Raw genomic sequence first — 24,292 nt, 5'->3', positions numbered from 1 at the left:
GAAAAGGAAAGTAACTTAGAGTTCTGCAGGATTACGGCAGAAATGTGATATTAAGCCCGCAAGGGTTGTATTATGGTGGGACTTTGCTGTTAGCTTTTAAACGACTGTATATAAAGTATGTAGTGCAAGAAAGAAAGAAACAAGGGAAATTTTATGGGGGGGGGGAAACACAGAAAAATTATCCTTGCTTGAAGTGCATCTTATATTTTAAAATTCAGTTCATACCTTACTGTAAAGAGTCGGGATAGCTCAGTCGGTAAAGATTCGAGCTGGACGGCCGCAGTTAGATTCCCGCCAATGTCAAGACATTTTTCTGTACTCCACATTGGGGCCCATCCAACCTCCTGTACAGTGGGTAGCGGGGGCTCTTTCCCAGGGGATAAAGCGTCTGGCGCACGAAGTTGACCAGTCCAAGGTCAAGAAACTTTCATTCCACTCCCCCATACGTCTTCATGGCGTCATGCTTAATTAATTAAACACAGGGACATCTTTACCTGTTTGCTTCATAGCAAATATTGCGTCTCTATAGCAACGAGCAGTCATTTAATGCTCTTTATTTTGAGAATCATAAATACACAGATACACTATGTGGGCAAAAAGAAGCTTCGTTAATGTTAAAGAAGGTGGTATATATAATTACCACTGTTCTTTAAAGTGTTAATGATGTTTAGGATAAGAATCTTTGACTGTTCTGGTAACCAAACGCAGCGCAGAAATAAATTATGCGGGCGAAATGTCGCGGCATTTAATATCGAAGCAAGCTGGTATACATTGTTACCACTAACAGATTTGTCTCCTGTATGGACCATTTATCTCTCAGAATGGAGAATAAAAATGACGAGTGTAAAGGCCGCCGCACAGGGAAATACCGGCGATTAGCGTAATGTGGTGAATCCCCAGGGGGACGCAGCAGGTCACGTGACAGTACCAGCCTTGGATCGATTGCAGCAGTCACATTCAGTTCCTCCATTTGTTAATCGTGCCGTCAGTTCTCTGTTTCATTTTCCTGTTCCCACTGACACTGGTCTTCTCCTCCCTCAGCCATTAGGTCAATGTTTTCCATCACGAAGCGTCGTAGCTGCTTCTTTCGGGTAGGAAACAGGTGTATCTATTCACAGTCTCTCAGTGTACCAACTGTTGAGAGCGAGAGGCAAGTCTTTTCATTTGTTGCACAAACTTCCGTATTGTTAGCTTCCCCTTCATCCCGTATTCTTTCCTACATCTCAGAGAATGATACGTCGAGGCATGCGTTTAACGCAATCTCTGATGAATAACACCCACAAATATTCAATATTGTAACATGTATGCCCATTGCTAGGCAAAGGCTTGATAAACACATTCCCGCAACACATGTGCACGCAACAATAGAGCGCCCACTGCTAGGCAATGACCCGGTAAACACTTCTCGCCTAAGCGCGTGACAACAATAGGGAGTCCAGTGTTAAGCAGTAGCGCGGTAAACAGGCTTTGCCAACAATACAGGCTGCGTTTTCCGTTGGGTCCCTGCAAAGTGGTTATAAGAGAGGCGAATTCCGAAGCTGGCAGTTGAAGGAGTAGAGAACAGCAGTCGGAAGAGAACTGGCTCGAGTCTTCGGAGTAGGCAGCTGCAAGAAATGATAAAAAGATTTCAGGGTGACTTGAAGTGATAGTTCCCGTGATAAATCCGTTGCTAAGAAACGGATAGCTTTGCCTAGTGATTTGTGAGGTGGGTAGATTAGCGATAGCTCTAAAATTGTTGGTGATTAAGAGAGATTGTAAAAGAAGGCGTTAATAAATCCAATCATCCAATCCAGAACCCGGTATTGTTGGTCACGACCCTAAACACGTGACAATATTAAACAGCCTCACTTTTGTATTACACTGCACTTCATATGCCCACAGGATGCACTGAAACAGAAGACTGTTCGCTCGTTCGTGACCTACAGTATAACTTACGTTCATGAAGTTGCTACTGGAACCTGAAATTCTTTAATGATGTCTGTAAATATCACATATACATGATACAGCAATCACTGTGGGTTTAGGCTTCAGCTGACAAACGTCTTTGTAAGAACTGAGGTTCTGACAGCGATATGATGGCGTGTAGCCCTGTAGAGTTTAACAAACGTTTCGGGAAAACATAACGGACCAGTGTGACACTAGCAGCAATTACATAGCCTTGCAAGAAGCATCACCAATTTTCTTATTGCTGCTTGTTTGGCTTGCTCTTTGACCGTGTAGAAGAAGACCGTACGTTCCTCCGAAACGTATGTGACTTTAGGTTATACGATGTCAAATCTATGGTTTGATTCTGTTTGCATCTCCGTTGCTCTCCCTCGCCAGGGCATATTAGTATTGGGGGAGGGTTGGGGAGGTGACGCGTGTCCATGTGCTACTTACTATTGCCAATAGAACCTCACTGTCAATCATAGGATGTGCTATGTGCAGTGTGTCAGTAGAATTCGTACGAGAGGACACTTCTCAGTTCAACACGGCTTCTGGTATGGCTACATCTAATTACAGTCGGTTTATCGATTACTCGAAAACATTTCGATATTAAAGCAGAGGCAAACGATTTAGAACGACACACTGTAAAGCTGCTTACAAAAAAAAATGACCTCCACTCCATCTACTGTTAGCTCTGTTAGTGATATAGACCGTTAAGTCGTCATAATGTTGCTGGATTCGTATTCTCAGCATATATATATAGAGTGTCTATAAATGATTGATGCACTTTTAATTTGTTATACAGAGGTAACTATTACGGCCATACCGCTGTAACTAGTGTCATTTGAATGACAAACCCTGAAGATGCTCAATGTGAGCCACATTCGTGACCCGACAGATGTCCAGTCTGTAGTCCAGCTCTGTCTCATGTTCCTGTCAATTGTCTCGATGGCTGCAGTAATTCTCAACTTCAGTGCATCAATATCCAGTGGTAGGGGTGGCACAAACATTTGTTCCTTTACATAACCCCACAGAAAGTAGTCACAGGGACTGAGATCAGGAGAGCGAGGAGGCCACTTCTTCTGCAGCTCCAGTTCTCCCAGTCCAACGGTTTGGGAGCGTGGCATTGTAAGGTTTCATGCGCACCCGTCTGCGCAGAACTTGCCACACAGTCTACAGATTTCCTTATACTTCGATTGAAAGTGTCAGTCCCAAACCAGTTTTGAGTTGATCTGGTAATTATCCAGTGCTTTAATTGCAGCTTACTATGCTACAAGCCGGAAGGTCGCGCATTCGAGTCCCTATGAGGTGGATTTTTTCAATTGACCTAATCTTTCCAACCGAACTATGGCCCAGGCGTCGACTGTCTAGATAATGTGGGGACCTCAACGTATCACAACCCTATGGGCCTCCATGGCCTGTTACAGGGATAACTATAGCTTAATTGCAGCTTGGCTATCTCATAGAATACAGATGTTTATATTTCTATAGTTCCTATCTAGATTCTCGACTGCGCATGTCTTAATGGCATATACTTCTGCTTGGAATACTGTAATGTTGCTCCCACCTTGTGCCGTAATCCTACACCCTAACCCTAGTGCCCTTATTGGTCTTGGTGTTATCTGTGTACCTGGTAAGCCCTCCCTTCCTATCAGGTTGAAACCCGTCTTTCCAATCACTTGTCAGAGAATCTGAGTGAAAGATTTGTCACAGACATGTCTCAGTATCATAGTCAGTCCCTATCTGTATGATTTCAGAGTCAGAGTCACTTTACAACTGGAAGTTTACCGTCAATCAGTTCGTCTTGGCGACAAGCCCCTTGAGACTCACGTCCAGCACTTTTTTTTAAGTGAACACCTGATTTCATAGTCCTTATGTAACGTTCTCTCTGAGTAGAGGAAGGTTCTGTAGTTTACAATTGCTGCTGGCCCTCGGCAGCATAGTCATTCTCAGGTCCGAGTCCCACGGGACTCATGGCAATATTTTACTGACTGAGATTCTAGACTCCCCCAACTTGGAGGGCCAGGTACCCAAGGACAGGGTGGCCAGTTATAGTCCCACGCACCGGGTTCCTTTTCAGTCGCCTCCTGTGACTCGCAAGCCTACGGTGGGGGTATTTGAACCCGCATTCACGCGGGCCTCTGCACCGTAAGGAATCAGCTTGCCACGAAATCTTACACAGAGCTTCGGGGAATAAATACGAGTATAATTTGGTGAATAGTGATTCGGAATTAGGCCTGCAAGGATGCAGTTGTACTATCTGGGAATTTATCGGGAGGGCCAGGAAGAACAGGCAATACCTCAGTCAGGATAGCAGATATCCTGGCCGATATTCGAACCGAACAGCTCCAGAATGCAAATCTAGCGCGCTGTCACTAGAACACCCTGCTCGGTATATATGTCTTTCTCCCAGGGATCAAGAGGTGACAAGTGTTTAAATGGAAGTGCTGAACCTAAGAAGGATTACGTTAGTGAGCAACTAAGGCATTACGTAACAATGCACTGGGGGTGTAAAGATTAATTCGCTCCTCCACTTGTGACGCCCACATGAAAGAGAAACCTTCCCGAGAAAGAAGCAGTTGGCAAATAATCGAATTCCCCGCATTTTATGGAACCCGAAGGTTCATTGCTTCTCAGATTAAGTGAAGAGCGCAGATTTGGGTTCCTTGAGAACAAGCTGTTTCGGCCTAGGAAGGAAGACGTGATGGGACATCAGAAATATTCTTAGGGCGGTCAAACCAAGGAATGTGAAATGGGTGGGACATGTAGCACACATGGGAGAGAAATGAAAGGCATATGAAAGTCTGATCTGAAACCCTCAGGGAAAAGAACCACTAAAAAGACAAGGACATAGGTTGGAGGATATTATTCAAATGGATATTAAAGAAACAGAAGACTGACAACTGGACTTAAATGGTTCATAATAAGGGCCAATGTTGGACTTTTTTTTTTAAATGGACGGTTCATTTCCCATGTGTGCTACATGTCCCGTCCTTTTCACATTTTTTGGTTTGATCGCCCTAAGAGTATTTCTGATGTCCCATGACGTCTTCCTTCCTAGGCCGAAACAGCTTGTTCTCAAGGAACCCAACCAAATCTGCGTTCTTCACTTAATCTGAGAAGCAATGTTTCACATCCTTACGAAACAACATAAAGAGTATTGTACCAAGGAGGCTAGAGCACCGGCAACGCTCTGGCCTTGTATTCTCCGTCGGTTTTCTTCAGTCCCTCCAAGCACATTCTAGGATATCAGCGCGATTACGAGTACGCCACGACCGCTCCTTGCCAAATCCTTTACAATTCATCATTTCTCAATCATTTGTTGATACGTGTTCTCAAGTACAGGGCTGGCAGAGTTGCTGGTTGCAATTTACAATCTACTCTACAAGGGAGCAATAAGTAAATATGTTGTAAGAAATCACTTGTGCGGAGTGATCATCCAGTGATGATTCTCCTATGTAGTATACTCTGCATTATGTTGTTGAGTACGGCTACCCATCTTCAACACTGTGTTCTTTTAAGTCTGAGGGCCATTGTCGTTTTAATCTTCGTCTGATGTTTAATGGGTTGCTTAGTTCAGTTACGCAACTGTTTTCGTGTCCCATTAGTCGGTTGTGGTATATGATAGAATATCTTTTGATTTCTTCTGTGACGAATGGGATTTGAAGATCATTGTGTAATGTGAAGTTCGAGACATACCATGGGGCGTTGGTTATGGAGCGCAGTACATTTGATTGGAGTCTTTGGATTATTTTGGTGTTGGAAGGCTTAGCACACCCCTACAGTTGAACTCCGTACATCCAAATCGGTTTCAATATTCAACAAAATAATGACCCTAATAAACTAATCGAACTGCTCGCATTGGTTTTATTTGATAGTTGCTTTAAACGTGTTTCGGTCCACATTTGGGACCATCTTCAAGCAGATTCATCAAATACTTCTCTTGTTACTGAACTGTCCCAAAATGGATACGTATTAGTGGAGCCGTCATGAAGTTGCAAGAATTATTCTAATTTTGTTTTATTTTTTCAAAATTTCAATTTCAGTGTATTTAAAATTCTCTTGTGGAATGTAAAATTCTGTGTTGTTTTCGTGTTTTGGTCCCGCACCGTAGGCTGTCCTTCACACTGAGTTCTCTGTTATACTACATGCTACAGAAGCTATTCACGAAAATGCTGTTAGTTTTAGTGCTTTCTCACGAGTCCTCCTGGCTATGTTGCTGTGATTTTCTTTTCTTTTCTTCCTTACTGTGTACTGTGCATTCCTTCTGTGGGGGCGTTTATGTCGTATCTATTCCTGGTTACACAGCAGGATGCAAACAGTGAAAATACTGACAATCGTTAAGTACCTCTGCTGGAATAGAGCACTGTATGCTTTTCTTCTTCAAGTCATTGCCATAGAAGAAAAGTCAGTGAATATGTGAGGAGGCTTCAACCCCCCTGTAGGTCCCACGCAAGGCTGCATGCAGTGACCAGCCTCTGGATTGCTGCAGGGGGGGGGGGGCAGTCAAAGGGGACACTTGCTTGCTTGCTCCTTTATTGTATGCAGACCGCAATTCTCCGCCACGCAGAACTATTTTCCCATCAGTATGCTGCAACTTCAATTTACAAGGATAATTGAATTACGTCTGGTCCAAATGGAATTAACGGGAATATTTTTTTGTGTCCATTTTCCTATTTAATCCACTGAAAAACAGATGCAGTCCGGCTTTTTCAACTGACGCGATTTCTGTGTAAATTAATAATTATGTGTAAAAAATGTAATGTTGTCCTTGTAACAGGCCGTGGAGGCCCATAGGGTTGTGAGACGTCGAGGCTCCCACATTATCTAGACAATCGGCTCACAGATGGCAGTGAGGTTGTCAGATTTACGCGCCGGCCGCTCTTTAACCCCCCCCCCCACCAGGAAGATTCCTGGTACTCATTTTTGTTAAGGATTGTCGACCCAAAAATAATCGTTGTTTATTGTGAGAATCACGCGGGACATAAATGAAGAAGAGTTGCGGCGTTGAGGGGCTAATGTCGGTATCTGGGCCGGAGCAAACACCGCTGTGTGCGGCGCCACTAGACGGGCCCTTTCTGTTGATTCATACCAGTGAGGGTACGCTATCGATTGTGGCGGGAAAACTGTGCGTGCAGCCAGATAAGCAGGTCGCCGATTGAGGTCACTGCTTGTGGGCACGACACACACTTCAGCTGCTGCGTCTTGGGTCAAATAAATAATGCATTGACCCTCCCCGACTCACTGTGACGCTTCAACGTCATGTTAAGCTTCACTGTTCCAATTCCTTTTCACTGGCGTTTAATGTATTTTTCAAATGTGTTTTCTCTCAGTTTATAGTTCGTTTATGCTTATTTATTTAGCTGTTACCCGATAAAGCGAAGTAAACGGGTGGTGAAATTTAGAACTACCAATAGTCATGTGACGTCTACTTCCAGGAGCAGCAGGCTACGCTGTGACCTTCCTTGATGACAGACGGTGTCTCAAAGTAGGATATTTTGGGGCTAAAACCGTTCGCGTAATTTACAGTGTAATCAAATTTTGTGAAGCCACAAAGAAGGAGACCACTACGAAGACTAACACGTAGGTGGATGGATAATATTGTCACGTAGTATGTGTGACTATAGACGGGTTTGTATTGGTAAATAGATTTATTTACCACTTACATGTCGTAACTACAAGTAACTTGTATAACACTATTGTTATTTCCAAACTTTACAGTTCACTACAGCAAATATTCTAATGTCTTCAGTACGTTACTAAATGTTTCCTGGTAACGGCTTCAACAATGGCTATTCCTCTGCCTCCGGCTCAAGCCCTCTCTTCAGGGACTCCCTTACAGAACTGCCCTCAACTGACTTTGACCCTTGCTTATAACATATCGACACGGAGCACATAGAAAGCACAGCTCTTCTGTTGTTGCGTTCGTATCTGTTTACAGAGCCGTTGCTCAGAAACGGTCTTGGTATATCCGCCCATCTCGTGGTCGTTGCATAGCAACGGCTCTACACGCTACATTATTAAAATATATCTTAGAATGGGGTGGTATGGACTGGATTGATGTGGCTCAGCATAGGGACCAGAGGAGGGCTCGTGTGAACATTGCAATGAACCTTCGAGTTCCATAAAATGTGTTTTTTCGAGTAGCTGCGCAATGGCGGCTTGTCAAGAAGGGCTCAGCACCAGGGAGTTAGTTTGTTGCTTAGCAGAATGATGGACTTGCATCTTTCCTAAACAGTGCAATTTTATGTTGGATTCGAGGATCTCCCACCGACGTTTCGGAGGAACCTAATTGGCTCTGAGGTTCTGATGGCGGTGCCCGTGAACACAGTGCTGTCTGCTGGGATGTGACACTGTGTAGTTCGGAGAAAACCCAAAGTTTCAGAACTTCCTGATCTTGCCGCCTAGTTCTGTTGGTTTCTTGCTTGGCGTACCTTGGAGATGGGACGCGATATGATCCTCCGAAACGTCCGGCTGTCTACGAATTATACGGCGTAACCACTCCTATAGTACAGTACATTTAATACTTTTGTTTTCCGTTTGTCGCAGGATGGTTATCGGACATGTAGCCCGACCAAAAGAATGTGCGGTGTATAATTTCGTCCACTCGATACGATATGAACTGTACTTGTTTTCTTCCTTGCGATCTTCCCGCCATTACGCCATGTCACCTCAGTGCTCTGCTGATGTGTACAGTCAGCACGTACACCGGTGGAACGAGAGCATGATTACTGAATAATGAACTGGAAAGGATATGAAAGGAAGAGGTCCTGTCCTAATTTGAGGTACTATCCCGGAATTTACCCGGAATTCAAGATAGTTTCCGCTCCGAGGAACAGGAGAGGCACGTACAGTCGCCCCCATCACACTACCGACTTCCTACGTTGGTTGAAGTTTATTGTTTTCATAGTTCCATGAGTTCACTCTGGAAGAGCGAGCAGGTCGGCTTAGCGGTAACGCTCTACACTTGCATTCGGGAACTGGCCGGCCAGGACATCAGCTGTCCTGAGGGTTCTGATGGTTTTCTTCAGTCCCGTCAGGCGAATGTAGTGACAATATCTCGATTCAGCCACGACCGCTTCCTTCCCGAACCTTTCCAATTCAGAATTTACTAATAACTACCATTTGACGTTATAAGGTACAGTATAAGGTACAGTCTGGATAATGACAGAGGCGTCTTAAAATGAACCACAGAGAAATAATTCTAGCCGAGTGCAGACTCATTTTACGTCGGTGTGTAGGTCTTTCTTGTTATCCGTCTGAGTCGTCATCATCATCAATATTTCTTTGTTCTTTCCCACAAACTGTGAGATACAAAAACACACATCTCCATCTCACGCATTGTTATTCTAATGGACGGCAGACTGAACACAAGGAATTATAAAAGCCCTCACAGATCCTCCACAATCATTACTCATCACGTGATACAAGCCCTGCCTTGATTCTCGGAAACTGCGCTTCTCTAAGACGAATGGTACCCAGAACTCTGGAGAAGAGCACAACAGCCGCGACCACGAGGACTGCCAGCGTCACAGTGAGTGGCACAGTTCTGCCCTGGGGCCTACACAACGAGTTCCGGGGGTCAATTTCCCAGAGGAAAAGCGGCCGGAAAGTGAAGCTGCCTACCATCTCTGGGGACAACACAGCTTCCTATCCGTTGGGTTCCAGAGGTCTTCAAGTTGATACCTCACTTCTCTCGTACCGACCAGCTCTGGGGCTCACCCAGCCTCGTATTCAATGAATTCCAGGGATTGTTCCCGCCGCGGTTGAAACTATATATCTCCACTCCCGCCTACATCTCCATGGCGCAGTGTAGATAACTGGCTAAGTCTTCAAAAGAAGGGCGTGGAGGAAACGCCTTTTGTCACAGCAATGGCAGCCCTCTGGGATGCGACGTCGTCAAGTCTGGTCACTTCATCGACAATTCAAACAGAGATATTCCATCTTCACATTCGACAGATCAAATTCTATTTGCTGCTTGCTCTTGTACTTTGAATATGGCGGCACTTTCCCCAGAAAATTCGATATATTTTTACCAGACTGAATGGCATGACATTCCAGAAGAGTGTCAATTTCTCTATCGCTATATTATATTTTCTTTCTCATGTTACCGCTAATATTTGTATTTAAGAATATATACAATCTCAGTGCCTGATACAGTGTCGCTGAATGCACTGTGACTCACCGACTCGTTCAACGTAGAAACAAGACTATCTCAAATTTCGTTTTTACCAGTTCCCACAAATTGTGCATCTTCCTATAGTTTAAAAACATGGCTCTTCCGTGTCACCTACACGTTTCGTATAATCCCCAAGTTCATGTTCAGACGTCGCCAGACAAATGCAGCTGAAACGCGAGGGAACAGAGGACGCGCAAATAATTTCATTCCAATCCCGAACAAATCGGATTGTCTGAGCCACAGAGAAAGTGCTTTTTGCCTGCGTTCCAGAGAGCAGATGTTGGGTTCGCTTGACAGGCGTGAAATTTCGTGAGGGGCCTTCATTTTCGTAGAATGAGACAGAAGTATGGTAAGTATTATTGCCTGGAACTTAACTAACTCCACAGCGCAAGTCCCACTTCAGTCAGAAAGTGTCGTCAATAGGGACCGGATTTTTATGCCCTAATAATCCCTTAAATATGCATGAAAAATCTTCCGAAATATGCACTAAAATATGGACATAAAAATTTATACCAAATATTGAAATTGATTTTACATTATTTTAAGACCAACAAATCAATATTTAAGTTCATTTTATGTAATCACTGAATGATTCACTTGCAATGAAAAGCTGTACTTAAATACAAATCATGCAACAAAGCCAACATATTTCATTACAAATTTAAAAAACCAATGGTACTCCCATTAACTCTCCGAACATTCAACTTCTCTTCTGTTGCAGTTCACAATTACCAGAGTGTTCATTTCGACTAGAACATACCCCATTCCCTTCCCTTCTCAAGGGTTCCACTGTGACACTGGAGGCTGACTTGTAGAAAACTATGTTATGAAATATAGACAAGAGCATCTCCGAATTCTGCTGCGGGTTATCGATATCGCGTTGCCCGACGACAAACCTCAGTCGACCTAACATACAAGCCACTTACTGAGGCATGCATAGCTTATGGCTCGCTCACGTCAATCCGAACACACTGCACTGCTCTGAATGTACGATACTACAGGTTACACGTGACAGCGCTGTGCAATTGTTGTTCTTTGTAATGTATACGAAACAGGCAACTACTGGAGGTTAGACTTCACATCCACCATTAGAGGCAGTTGGGATGCATATCTGTAGGCGATGTGGCGTGCTGGATGTGAAGTAAGAAGCCTACAAGCTTCACGGCGCTCGAGAACCGTGGCAAACATGTCACAACGCGAGTTTAAAACAGAGCATGTAGCCGCGTAAAGCTTTGAGCAAGTACACGATTAACTTAATTAAGAGCAGACCGTGCCAGCAGAACGTGTGGAATGTCAGGCTACACAATTTAACCGCGATGTTTCTCTCCCTATCATTTAACGTGTTAGAGGGGAAAAATTCACAGAAAATAAAACATAGCTCTTTTACTTTGATACTCGACTCTATAATATTGTCACGTGTATGAGTGAATGCTACGGATTGCAACTACAAGTAACTGTAGCGCTGTCGCTAATTCACATACCCAGCAGTACTAAGCCTTCTCAGTCTATGTCTTCACCGTCGTTGTCTGGTAACGGCTTTCGACACCGCACATCACTCAACTTCCGTGTTCACGTTCCAACTAGCCGGCGACTGTCTCACAATTAACTAAACACTGGACTTGTCTTGCTTATAACACCACGGCACGAACCGTAAAGAAAGTACTTCTCCCAACAGCTCTTCTATTGTTGTCATGTAGCTGTCGCACGGACTGCGTAGAGAACACCACATCACAGTTTATTGTTGCGTGTTAGGAATCTCTTGCGGCCATTACTCAACAACGGCCGTTGTTTACAGAGTCATTACTTACATGCTACAACATAAAACAGATCGAATTCCTTACTGCGAATAAAGTTCCTTCACATCCATCCTCATATTACGTTCATAACTCTGCCTAGATCTCTTCACGTGAGGTATCACAAAAATTATATATGCATTTCTCGTTTCCTCACGGTTCCACATGCCTTGACCATCTCATCCTGCTTGTTTTAATCAACAATATCTGGCTAAGGGTACAGCTGACAACGAATTTTTCTCCAGTCTCCTTCCACAACCCAGTTTTTAGGTCTAGGTATTATCCTTAAAGCCCTGCTCTCAGACATCGCTAATCTTAGGGCAAGAGACCAACTTCGACATTCATGCAAAAAGAGGTTATGTTGCATTTTATATATGCTTATTGAGAAGAATAGAATACTTTAGTGAACATGATACAGTAAAGAGAGTCCTAATCATAGTTATAAAACAGTATTGTTCGTCAAAATTACTAAGCACTTATTCAGTTTATCTTAAAATTTAATATTTATCTTGTACTTTTCATTACATTGTTTGACTATCTCTTTCAATCACAGTGGTAAATATGTAACATGAAAATTTCTGCATATTAGCCCGCAGTGTATTTTTGTCTTCCGTATGATTCGCACAATAAACAGCGATTATTTCCCTATATATGATTACCCAGTTGATGTTTGTAGCGGAGACGTAATGTGTTTCCTGTGAGGTACCAACTGAACTCTGCATTATGCCCACGCTGTGTATTTATGTGTTCCGTATGGTTCTCACAATAAACAGCGATTATTTCCCTATATATGATTACCCAGTTGATGTTTGTAGCGGAGACGTAATGTGTTTCCTGTAAGGTACGGACTGAACTCTGCATTCTGCTCACACAGTGTATTTATGTGTTCCTTATTGTTCTCACAATAAACAGCGATTATTTCCCTAAACAGCATTAACCGGTTGGGCTTTGTAGTGGAGACGTAATGTGTTTCCTGTAAGGTACGGACTGAACTCTGCATTCTGCTCACACAGTGTATTTGTGTGTTCCTTATGGTGCTCACAATAAACATTATTTCGCCAAACAAAATTAACCTTTTTATCTTTGTTATGGAGAAGTAATGTCTTTTCGTGTGAGGTGCTAATTGAATTTGTATGTATTATTTAAAAGAACTGAAGCTGTTAGTATACCAGGACATATGTAAAAGTTAATGTGTGAATGAATCAAGAATTCGCCAATGCTTAAATAATCACAAATGTAAATATAAATGTATGTATGTATGCATGTGTGCGTATAAGCATTTATTTTCTTTGCAAATGTTATACACAACTATTCGGTGCTCGTCCAAAGTATGAACGTAAGAAGAAAGATCTGTAAAAACAAACATAATAATTTAAAAAAAAAAAAGCAACAGCCGGATAGGGACTAATGTTAAGAGTTCGTGTATATAATGCAGGACTGCTTGCTAGAAGTCAGATTGCATCATGAAGGCCCTGTAACCGGCCAAAGCGATTAAGAATTTTCGTGGCTTTCTTCGATCCTAAAGGAAATACTGTGTTGGTACCCAAATTCAAACGTTGCCACTGCATGCTTCACACGCAGCCCTTCCAATGGTAGCGACAAAATTTCACTCTAATGCAGCCATTCCAACGTCATACAAAATGAATTCCGATAATTGCCTCTACCAGAAGGACGAGAGGGCACTGCATGGGAACCTTCAGACCCGGAGATATAGTATATTGCTCCCCCTCCCTAATGTAGTCTCTCTCTCTCTCTTTGTTTTAGAAGTTATTCATATGGGACCCAGAACTGATGCGTCATGTCAGTTTTACTGACAATTGCAGCCACACCGCAGACAATTCCCGCTATCTGTCGAGCTTCACGGGGGTTACTATGTACTATCCGATTCTCGATTATTAGGGATCTATGCACAAGCGCCACAAAATGGGGAAATTCAGCTCCTTTGTCGTCATGACACACGGCCTATGTCGCCGCAAAGGAAGAGAGATTTGTCGGCCGTTCAGTTCCTGGTCTACCACAACCCGAACAGGCTTGTTTAACCTACTCGTACGTTTATTATGACCCTACTTTATTCTTTCTTTAAATAACATGGCGTAGAATGACAGAATGATGAGTGAATACGGAATCGAAGAGAATTGAAAAGGAATTGGTCGTGGCTTATTTTAAGCCTGGATAACGTCGGTATGGCGACTGGCTACGGGATGGACGACCGAGTTGTCGAAGTTCGAGTCCCGGTAGGGCCAAGAATTTCCTCCCCTCAATATCGTCCAGACCGGTCCTGGGGCCCAATGGGTACCGAAGACTTTCTCGGGGGTAAAGCGGCCGGGGCGTGAAGCTGACCACCACCTCCAGCTAGTGCCGATGTCAAGAAAACTTGGGTCTACACATCCACTCCCCCATACGCCTTCACGGCACAGTACTTAATTAGTTAAGCACCGGGAGAACTTTACCTTTTATTCGTGAATTTACATGGAAGGAACTGAAGAAAATCTATTTTCTTCTGCCATTATTTATTTCTTAATTACTTTCTCTCTCGATTCTACTTCTTACGATCTATTTACCTACCTGCCACTCGACGCTACAGCCCTGGGTGAGCCTTGGCCTCCTATACAACCAGTATCCACAACCAATGCGTGCTACCATAGGAATGGACCCACGCATGATGACCCGAGGCTGGTTGTTAGGTTTCTGAACAAAATATTTTTACAGTATGAGGTTGTTAGCCTCATGCCCAACCCCCAACCTGGAGAACGAGGGTAACTCTCTTAGTCTGGACTCTACCCTTTGACCTTTCCGGCATGGGTGACCTTACCGGTAGTTAAACTACCGTCGGCATAGCTCCATTTACGATATATTTATTTCGCTTGGTAATGGCCGGTAAATACTGTTGAAAGCGATATTTTCTGTTGGGTCCGTCCCGAAGCCAATATAACGAGGACCTCAGGCAGGCTGAAGGGAATTGAGAGAGTTCAGTTGCGGGGATATTCGCCGGACAGGAAGGATGTACACGCGGTAAACTGTATAATCTCCACTGTTAACATCCGTTACCAGAAAACGGCTGTTCAAGACACTGAGATTTGGAGAAGTCTTCATGTTTTCAGTAGTGATTTTGTGAATTGTGGAGATACCGATGGCGCTGTAATTATAGTTCCGAATTGTGTCAATAAATCCAATATCCAATCCATACCCCAAAATCGTGGGGTTTTCTGTACAATTGCACTGACAATCATCCTTAACGTTTTTAGTTGGTACTTCAATGGCGGAGCTTGGCAATCAAAGGATGAAGTTCCATTTTAATTTACGCCCCATGTCTCCAAAATATTTTCCTTGTTTTAGGTTTCAAAATGTGCATCGTACACCATGCATTGTTTTGAATGAAAACCGATACGCCAAAAAGATGGCTCTGGCGTAGACGTTAAGGGTTTAGATTCCCCTTGGGGCGAAGCTAGAGGACGACAATATAGAATTCATATATTGTGCGCAGACTCACGAATGGGCTAAACAGTTTGTCTTTTCCCCGTCAAATTTTGCGTCTGATGCGATGTTACTGGTGACAAAGGGAGTACAGTTCTGTCCATCACACACTCGACATGAAGATTCAGCATTCACAGGACTCGGCAGGTGCGTTCAGTACCGCACCAGCTGCTACAATGTGCTGTGTGTCTGCAGATATAGGGCGGCTGCGTCATTATCGATAGTGACGTAGGTTGTTACGTCACCGTTAGTTTAGTATATTATATTTTACTTGAACGAAAGTGCTTCATATTACTTCAGTTTGACTACTCAAAATATGACGTAACGTCAAAGATGCTTTAGACAAGGCTTAGTAAAACGTCTAAAAAGTTTGTAACGACAGTACGTATATTGACACAGTCACTCACGCATGGAGCTGAACCCTTCTTGAGAAGCCGCCAATTGTGCAGCTCCTCAAGAACTTCCCAGAATATTATGAAACCCGAAGGTTCATTACCGTGTTCACAAGAGTCCTCCACTGGTCCCTATCCTGAGCCAGATCGATCCAATCTATACCATCCCATTCTATTTCTCTAAGATCCATTTTAATAGTGTCCACCCACCTACGTCTTGGTCTTCCTAGTAGTCTCTTTCCTTCTGGCTTTCCCACCAATATCCTATATGCATTCCTCTTCTCCCCTATTCGTACTACATGACCTGCCCATTTCATTCTCCTTGACTTGATCATTCTAATTATATTTGGAGAAGAGTACAAGTTATGAAACTCCTCATTATGCAGTTTTCTCCAGTCTCCCGTCACTTCATCTCTCTTCGGTCCAAATATTCTCCTCAGCGAACTGTTTTCACCCTCGGTCTATGTTCTTCCCTTAATGTCAGAGACCAAGTTTCACACCCATACAGACCCACAGGCAAAATTATAGTTTTATATATTCTAATTTTTATACTTTTAGACAGAAGTCGAGACGACAAAAGGTTCTGGATTGAATGGTAGCAGAAACAGTACGAGAGATAACGTCCACAACGACAGTAAATGCACTGACGCCTAGAAGATGCACCCTGGAATACGAACTGTTCATTAAAATCAAATATAGAATTTTGTTAGAAACAACTAAAACTTGTTCACATGATTAACAAATTAATTTGAAGCTGCTGTCAGTAGTGCAGACTCCATATTGTACTGTCGAACGGTTCGAGTAGTGAACAGTTAATTTGAAAAAAAAAACATCGACAGAAGAGGTGCTGCCCAATTTGAGGCTCTGTAGGTACAGGCTGGGTCTACTGTTCAGGTTCTTGTACTTAAATTTCATGTTGCAATGCATGCTTCAAAATGGAACCCTCCTAATTTCTGAAAAGTTCCCTCGAATGTAGACCTCGTGTTACTACCAGAATTCCGAACGACCAAAGTATAGACCATCTTCAGCGTCTTTCATATGTTCATAAGGAATCCAACTTTCTACAGCTGTACGTTCTTCACTTTGCTACAAGCCGAATGGTGCGGGTTCGATTCCCGATGAGGTCACGGGATTTTTCAAGTGACCTAAACCTTCCAGTCGCATTATGACCCTGGTGACGACGCAGAAATGAGTACCAGGAATCCTCTTAGAGATAAAGCCCGGCCGGTGGGTAAGGCTGACAACCTCACCGCCATCTTTGTACAGACTGCCTAGAAAATGTGGGAGCCTCGACGTCTCGCAACCCTATGAGGCTCCACTGTCCTTTGCAGGGATAACATTCGTTATATGTTCTTCACTCCCCATCGCTTTACCTTCTCCCCAGTCCAATTTTACCAGGACTAACGGGTACTCTTTAGCAACCTCCTAAAATCCTAATTGTATGTTTCCCCCTTTAAAATGCAGTGTCCCCCCCCCCGCAACTTTCGTCTTCTTCTTCTGATTCACGCTTCAAAGCGCTAAATGACAAAAACCGTCTTTAGCAACGAAGCTATTGTAGAAATATACAACAATGACATTGAAGTTTCACACCTTAGCTAATGCAAATGAATTCAACAGAGTTTCAACAAAGGAATAACACAGTCATTAAGGTAGCTGTCTCCCTTTAAGTTGTGACGTACGGATGATACGACCTCTCTAATAGCGTCGTTTAGGGCAATCGATCATGGTTTCGGGTTGTCTTATTATACGGCCAATCAGATCTCTCGTCAGCCACTCTGAATTTCTTGCTTATAAAACGATTTCGACATGGAGACAGGGATACTTACACTGTCAGTGGCAAGATTTCTCTTACAACTAAACTATATAACATAATTCAGTTACTGCAAAACTCCAATTCGATAGAAGTTGGGCGTCGCACACGTGACTTGTGACTATTCACGGTAAGCGCTCAAACTGGGTCACTTATCGAAAGTGCGAGATCCCTGGGCTGTACACTGGTCATCCCGAGATTTTCCGTAATTTTCTTCAGCTCCACAAGACAAATTCCAGAGCTGTACCTTGACTATGCAACGGTATCTTCCTTTCAAATCCCTTCCAAATCACCATTCATGCATCATGCTACCATTCTACGCCAAACAGTCTCGCTTCTGACAGCGTCGTTAAATAATTCACTTGGCTTTTTCTTCTCAGATGTTTCTGATTCGCTTTTGCAAAGTTCCGGCAGATTTTCTGAAAGAGGGTGTGTAAGTTTCTAATTTCGCCCACCCTGCGTCTTCTTTCGTTACAAAAATATGGGTAAATAAAAAGGTGAAGCTATCCCTGTAACATGCCGTGGAGTCCCGTAGGGTTGTGAGACGTCCAGGCTCCCACATTTTCTAGACAGCCGGCTTACAGAGGCGGTGAGGTTGTCAGCCTTGAGCTCCAGGCTATCCTTGTGACAGGCCGTGGAGGCTCCATTTTCTACAAAGTCGGCACACAAATGGGGCTGAGATTGCCAGCCTTACGCTCCGACCTCTCTTTAGCTCCAGGGAGATTTCTAGTACTCATTTTCGTTAGAGGCTGAGTCGAACCCAGGTCCATAGTGAGGATAGAAAGATTAGGTCAACTGAATAATCCAGTGACCTCATCGGGAATCGAAGCGGCAACCTTCCGGCTTGTAGCATAGTGCGTAAACCACGCTAACGCGTGCTCCCCTAAAGAAAGATATGCAATCAAAACGTTTCCAAAAATGCTGTCATGAGTATAGAAACGTATTTATACATTTACTTTCCATTTCCATGGAATGTGACCTCTCCAAAATGGGTGCGTAATTAGGCAGCACACTCCCTTAATGCAGATGTATGCTTCGGTCAGTGCTATTTCGAATTTATTGCTGGGCTCCCATTGTGCGCTCCTGACATTTCCAGATCCACGAACAATGTTTGCAGTGTCATATAAAATTGATATTGAGAGCGGTCGCGGCAGTGTGTCCATCCCTTCACAGTTACATGCATCCCTCCAGGCTGAGGGATCGGTGAAAGTCAAATTATAAATCCCCTCTTTAAAAATAAAACATTATTTTATGAAAGATTTGAGGATCTCACGAGAGTAGCTAAGAAGATTACTGCATTTAGGGACGTAACGTCGTTTGGTCTGGTACTTATCAGTGTTTCGGAGAAATTTTCTGCCACCATATTCAGGGCAGAAATGTTAGGTTCAGTTTTCCATACACGAGGTTCTAGGCAGCAGTGCCTATGAAGAATGCGTACTGTTTTCTGGGACATGACGCCGTGTAATATGGTACACATTTATTGTTTCGGAGGAATCTGCTACCACTGTCTTCACAGTAGAAAAGTTACTATTACTGTGTCATATCTGAGATCCTCGTTGCAGTGCCCATGAACATTATTCTTGTGGGATGTGATGGAGTGTGGCTTATGAACATATGTTCGACGTTTCGGAGGAGTCTGCTGGAACCCGACATATTCTTGGGTGGACTGAGGAAAACAATGAAACATATCATCCAGGAATAGCCGATATCGCAGCCCATATTCGAAGCAAAGGCCTCCCGCATAGTTGCCAAGAGCACCACTCTTACCCGAACACGTTCCGGGTCTATTCATATTGGTGCCTCATGACAGTCTTACCGACAACTGCAGCTAGGCTGCAGACAGCTCCAGCTGGCTCTTTTCAGGGCTGAAGAAGTTAGTTTTCCAGACGTCGTTTTTCGCGAATTTGGAATCCGTTCATTCGGTGTCGAATGCTGGAGTTCAGCGAATTGTAACTGCAAGGTAGCGACAGTTTCCCTGCGCTTAACAGAGTGGAAATACAGCTCCACCACTCTTAAACTCGACACTGGTTTGAGGGGGAGGTATAGCTCCATCACTCTTAACCTCGACACTAGATTGAGGGGGAGGTGTAGCTCCACCACTCTTAACCTCGACACTAGATGCAGGGGAGGTACAGCTCCACCACTCTTAACCTCGGTACTAGATGGAGGGGAGGTAGAGCTCCACCACTCTTAACCTCGACACTAGATGCAGGGAGGTACAGCTCCATCACTGTTAACCTCGACACTGGATGGACGGCAGTGGTCAGTTTAAAGCTCCGGCTGCTTCAACCCCAAAGCAAACTGTATAGGAGCCTACGTGGACTCCAAAGGCGGTCTGGAAGCTATGGAGAAGACGTTACCGTCTTGCCCCTTCCGGAATCCGCAGACCAGTTGCTATACGGACCGAGCTGAATTCTTCATTAACACCCAGATATACGAGATTTGACGAAGACTTCTATCTTCTGATATATAACGCCATTTAGTTCGTTGCGAATGTACCAACTTTTCGGAGGATCATGTCGCCTCCATCATCAGATTCGAAGAATAAGCCAATAAAGAAAGCAGCATAAAGCAGATAGCAAACAAGCTTGAGGGGGTATGGCATCCATCTTACCTCTTACATTGTGGGGTGGGGGAAATCAGAATTGAACAAAGAAGGACATAAACGAATATTGATGTCGGATATACGAGTACATATGGAACCACAAGGCATGTTATGGATATTATAAGAACCGGAAGGAATAGTGGACATCTAAACATCATGTCTGTAGAATCAGTAGGAATAATCTGCACATGAATGACACGTCGACACATACAGTCCCATATTCGAAACAGTGCACGAGATTTACACGAGATAGCAGCACACACATCTCTGGTTACCTTATCAAAGGGCCGCGCCATAGCTTAAGCGGTTAGTCGCTGGCTTCCCACCGCGGCGTCCCGGGTTCCATCCCGGGTCTGGTCAAGTGGGATTTGTGGTGGACAAAATGGCGCTGGGGCAGGTTTTCTCAGAGTACTTCGCTTTCCTCTGCCAATCTTCATTCCACCAATTGCTCCACAATCACCCTCACCTATCACCTGGGGCTCTTACAATAGGCCAGAAGAGGCCGCAGTACAAGGGACTTAGTTCCACCCCACTAGTAACAAAAAAATAATACCTTATGAAAGCTGGATAGACACACTTAACACACTAGTCAACGACGTATCTACAGAGGCTGGGTGATGAATCTACAGCCAAAGGGGCACATGAGGGTACAGAAAAGTAAACTAACACAGAAACAGAAAATATACAAAATATTATTTGCATATTGCAGATAGGCGGAAACAAGAACCGCACGATAACACTCTACGGAAGCACGCGGTAGCAGAGTTGGTTGAGGCACTATGCTACAAGCCAGAAGACCGCGGGTTAGTATGCCGATGAAGTTATTGGATTCTTTCCAGTTCACCTGATCCTACCAGGAAGCACTACTGCCCTGGAGTCGACTCAGCCTCTAACAGAAATGAGTACCAGGAATCTTCCTGGAAGTAAAGGGCGGCCGGAGCATAAGGCTGTCAATCTCACTGCCATCGCCAAGCCGATTGTCTAGAAAATATGGGAACCTCGACGTCACACACCTATGTTACCCATGCTGCAAGAAAGTTTGCGCAAACAAGTCGTCTGGACGAGCAGACGGTACCGAGAAGAAAAATAGGATTTAACTGGTTTTAACTGAAATAAATTGGTAATATATTTCAGCATCCTCTTACAACGGGGCACCATTTTAAATTGTAAATTATTCCGTCTAATGTAAAAGCCAGTCCTTTCTTAAAAGACACTAAAATATATTTAATTCACCAAAATGCATTTGCTAATATATAAAATGTCATTAACTATGTACATTTGATGTCGTTGCTACATGACTCGGCCTCACACGGACCATCATGAGGCAACACTTTTTATCTGGGGAGGCCACTGCACTGTACACTTCGTCCTTAGTAACCTCAGGCACATCGTCTTCGTCGTCGTTAATTTGCGTCGTACGATATTTTCATCGTATCTTTAACGGCCGTTTTAGTGTTCCCTTTGTAGTGTGTTGTTTACTTTCATTGTGTATGTTTTAGTGCTGTATTTTCCCAAAACAAAGTAAACAACACACTAAAACGGAACACTGAAATGGCCGTTAAAGATACGATGAAAATATCGTACGACGCAAATTAACGACGACGAAGACGATGTGCCTGAGGTTACTAAGGACGAAGTGTACAGTGCAGTGGCCTCCCCAGATAAAAAGTGTTGACTGCCGATGGTCCATGTGAGGCCGAATCATGTATCATGAACAACGAATGAACACACTTAATGGCATTTTAAAATATTAAAAAACACTTTTTACTGAAGTGAATATATTTTCGTATCTTTTAAGAAAGGACTGACTTTGTTGCATTACGGACAATATTTTACAATTTAAAATTAAATTAATTAGGGTTCACTTATTTTTAATTTTATTCCGATACGAAATTAAGACATACCATGCAGTGCAGTAATTTTAGCATAGTGATAGACATCTGATGATGGCCTTATACTGCCGAAAAGTCGTGAACGAAGAAGTGACCATAACGACTTGAATCGATGACGGATACATATGAAATAAATTAAAAGTGTATTTTTAATTATTTTTCAAACCTGAACACTTTAGAGAGATGTGCAGATGTAGAACTGAACGACTTGAAGATAAGTTTATAAGCAAAAATTTCTGGCTACTCCCACCCCCAAAGGAAAAGTCTTGGGACGACGTCCGCGAAACCGTCCAATAACAAGCTTCGTTGCAAGCACTCTTGGATCTTAAAGTTTTGCTACCTTAGTAAGTTAAAACGCTCCAAAACTTTCTGAAAACGGGAAATTCGGCGATTCTCAGGAAAGATCGATACTCATCACGTAACACAAACTACAACCACATATAATACGTCTGTTCATTCCGAAGTGAGTGCCTCACAGCGCAGTGTCTCACGCATCTCGTTATAATTTCATGCCACTTGTTCCTGGAACGTCTCGATATGACGTCAATGACGGGCGACACGATACGCGTGGGGGAGCGGGAGGGTGACTAGGAACTTTTTCGTTCCGAGAAACAAAAGCACTTTTGATTGTCATCAAATATTTCACATCCGGGCCCCAGAGAAGTGCCAAGCATTGCAAAACGCTGAAGTTGCGCGCGAAGTCTCGTCTTCACATAAAAGTAAATACGTAAATCTCTTCCATGAACAGAACGGCAGTTGTAACGTGGGAGAGACATTTTGAGTTCTTCTGTACAGACACATGCTTGGAAACTCCCACACACACACTACTAAAGCATACATCTCGAGGAGCAGCTACACAAATATACATTAACGCGGAGGGAGGGATCACGAAATTAGTGATACCACGACACATCCAAAGTCTCTTCCGGGCTCTGAAAAGTCTAGTTCTGCACATTGTTGTGGATCCCTATCAGGCTGTACGGTGACAGCAGGAACCTGAGTAGCTTTACAGCCTTTCTACACCTACAGTAAGCTATAAAATGTTCCTGTAGTGTCACGAAAAGCGTAGTTCTGCACACTGTTGCAGGTCCCTATCAGGCTGTACAGTGACAGCAGGAACCTGAGTAGCTTTACAGCCTTTCTACACCTACAGTAAGCTATAAAATGTTCCTGTAGTGTCACGAAAAGCGTAGTTCTGCACACTGTTGCAGGTCCCTATCAGGCTGTACAGTGACAGCAGGAACCTGAGTAGCTTTACAGCCTTTCTACACCTACAGTAAGCTATAAAATGTTCCTGTAGTGTCACGAAAAGCGTAGTTCTGCACACTGTTGCAGGTCCCTATCAGGCTGTACAGTGACAGCAGGAACCTGAGTAGCTTTACAGCCTTTCTACACCTACAGTAAGCTATAAAATGTTCCTGTAGTGTCACGAAAAGCGTAGTTCTGCACACTGTTGCAGGTCCCTATCAGGCTGTACAGTGACAGCAGGAACCTGAGTAGCTTTACAGCCTTTCTACACCTACAGTAAGCTATAAAATGTTCCTGTAGTGTCACGAAAAGCGTAGTTCTGCACACTGTTGCAGGTCCCTATCAGGCTGTACAGTGACAGCAGGAACCTGAGTAGCTTTACAGCCTTTCTACACCTACAGTAAGCTATAAAATGTTCCTGTAGTGTCACGAAAAGCGTAGTTCTGCACACTGTTGCAGGTCCCTATCAGTCTGTACAGTGACAGCAGGGACCTAAGTAGCTTTACAGCCTCTCTACACCTACAGTAAACTATAAAATGTTCCTGCACCGTCACCGACTGTGAGCCGGGATACCACAGTCGGTATAGCGGTTGGCTACGGACTGGACGACCAGAGGGTCGGAGATCGAGTCCAGTGGGGGCAAGAATATTTACTTCTCCATGTCGTCGAGGCAGGTTCTAGGAGCCACCCAGCCTCCTATCACATGGGCAACGGGGGCTCTTTCCCCAGGGATAAAACGGCCGGGGCGTGAAGCTGATTACTAACCTCCAACTAGTGCCGAGGACAAGAAATCATGGGTCTATACATCCACTCCCCCTCACGTCTTTATGGCATAGTGCTTAATTACCTTCTACCATCGCCGGCTGTAACTATATTTTCCGAAAATATCTATTAAATTTCCTGTCTTACTTACGTGACAAACATGCACTTTTCGTGACTGTACAGGAACATTTTATAGCTTACTGTAGGTGTA

At 43.7% G+C, this 24,292-nt stretch overlaps 1 protein-coding gene and 1 long non-coding RNA gene across 2 annotated transcripts in view; one reads left to right on the top strand and one right to left on the bottom strand.

The window, feature by feature from the left end:
* LOC111865430 (heparan sulfate glucosamine 3-O-sulfotransferase 5) overlaps positions 1 to 24,292 on the top strand; it is a 102,586-nt gene that overhangs the window by 36,323 nt on the left and 41,971 nt on the right. The gene's annotated exons all lie outside the window — the stretch shown is intronic.
* The window catches only part of LOC111865431, an 84,863-nt gene continuing 61,105 nt past the window's right edge, over positions 535 to 24,292 (bottom strand). The window contains exon 3 of the long non-coding RNA XR_002842977.2: positions 535 to 1,604. This is a non-coding gene — a long non-coding RNA (uncharacterized LOC111865431). The remainder of the gene's footprint in view (positions 1,605 to 24,292) is intronic.

Source organism: Cryptotermes secundus, unplaced genomic scaffold, assembly GCF_002891405.2.
Source record: "Cryptotermes secundus unplaced genomic scaffold, Csec_1.0 scaffold343, whole genome shotgun sequence".
NCBI classification, from domain to species: Eukaryota; Metazoa; Arthropoda; class Insecta; order Blattodea; family Kalotermitidae; genus Cryptotermes; species Cryptotermes secundus.
The sequence above is the reverse complement of the archived record's forward strand: the minus strand, read 5'-3'. Positions and strand labels throughout refer to the sequence as shown.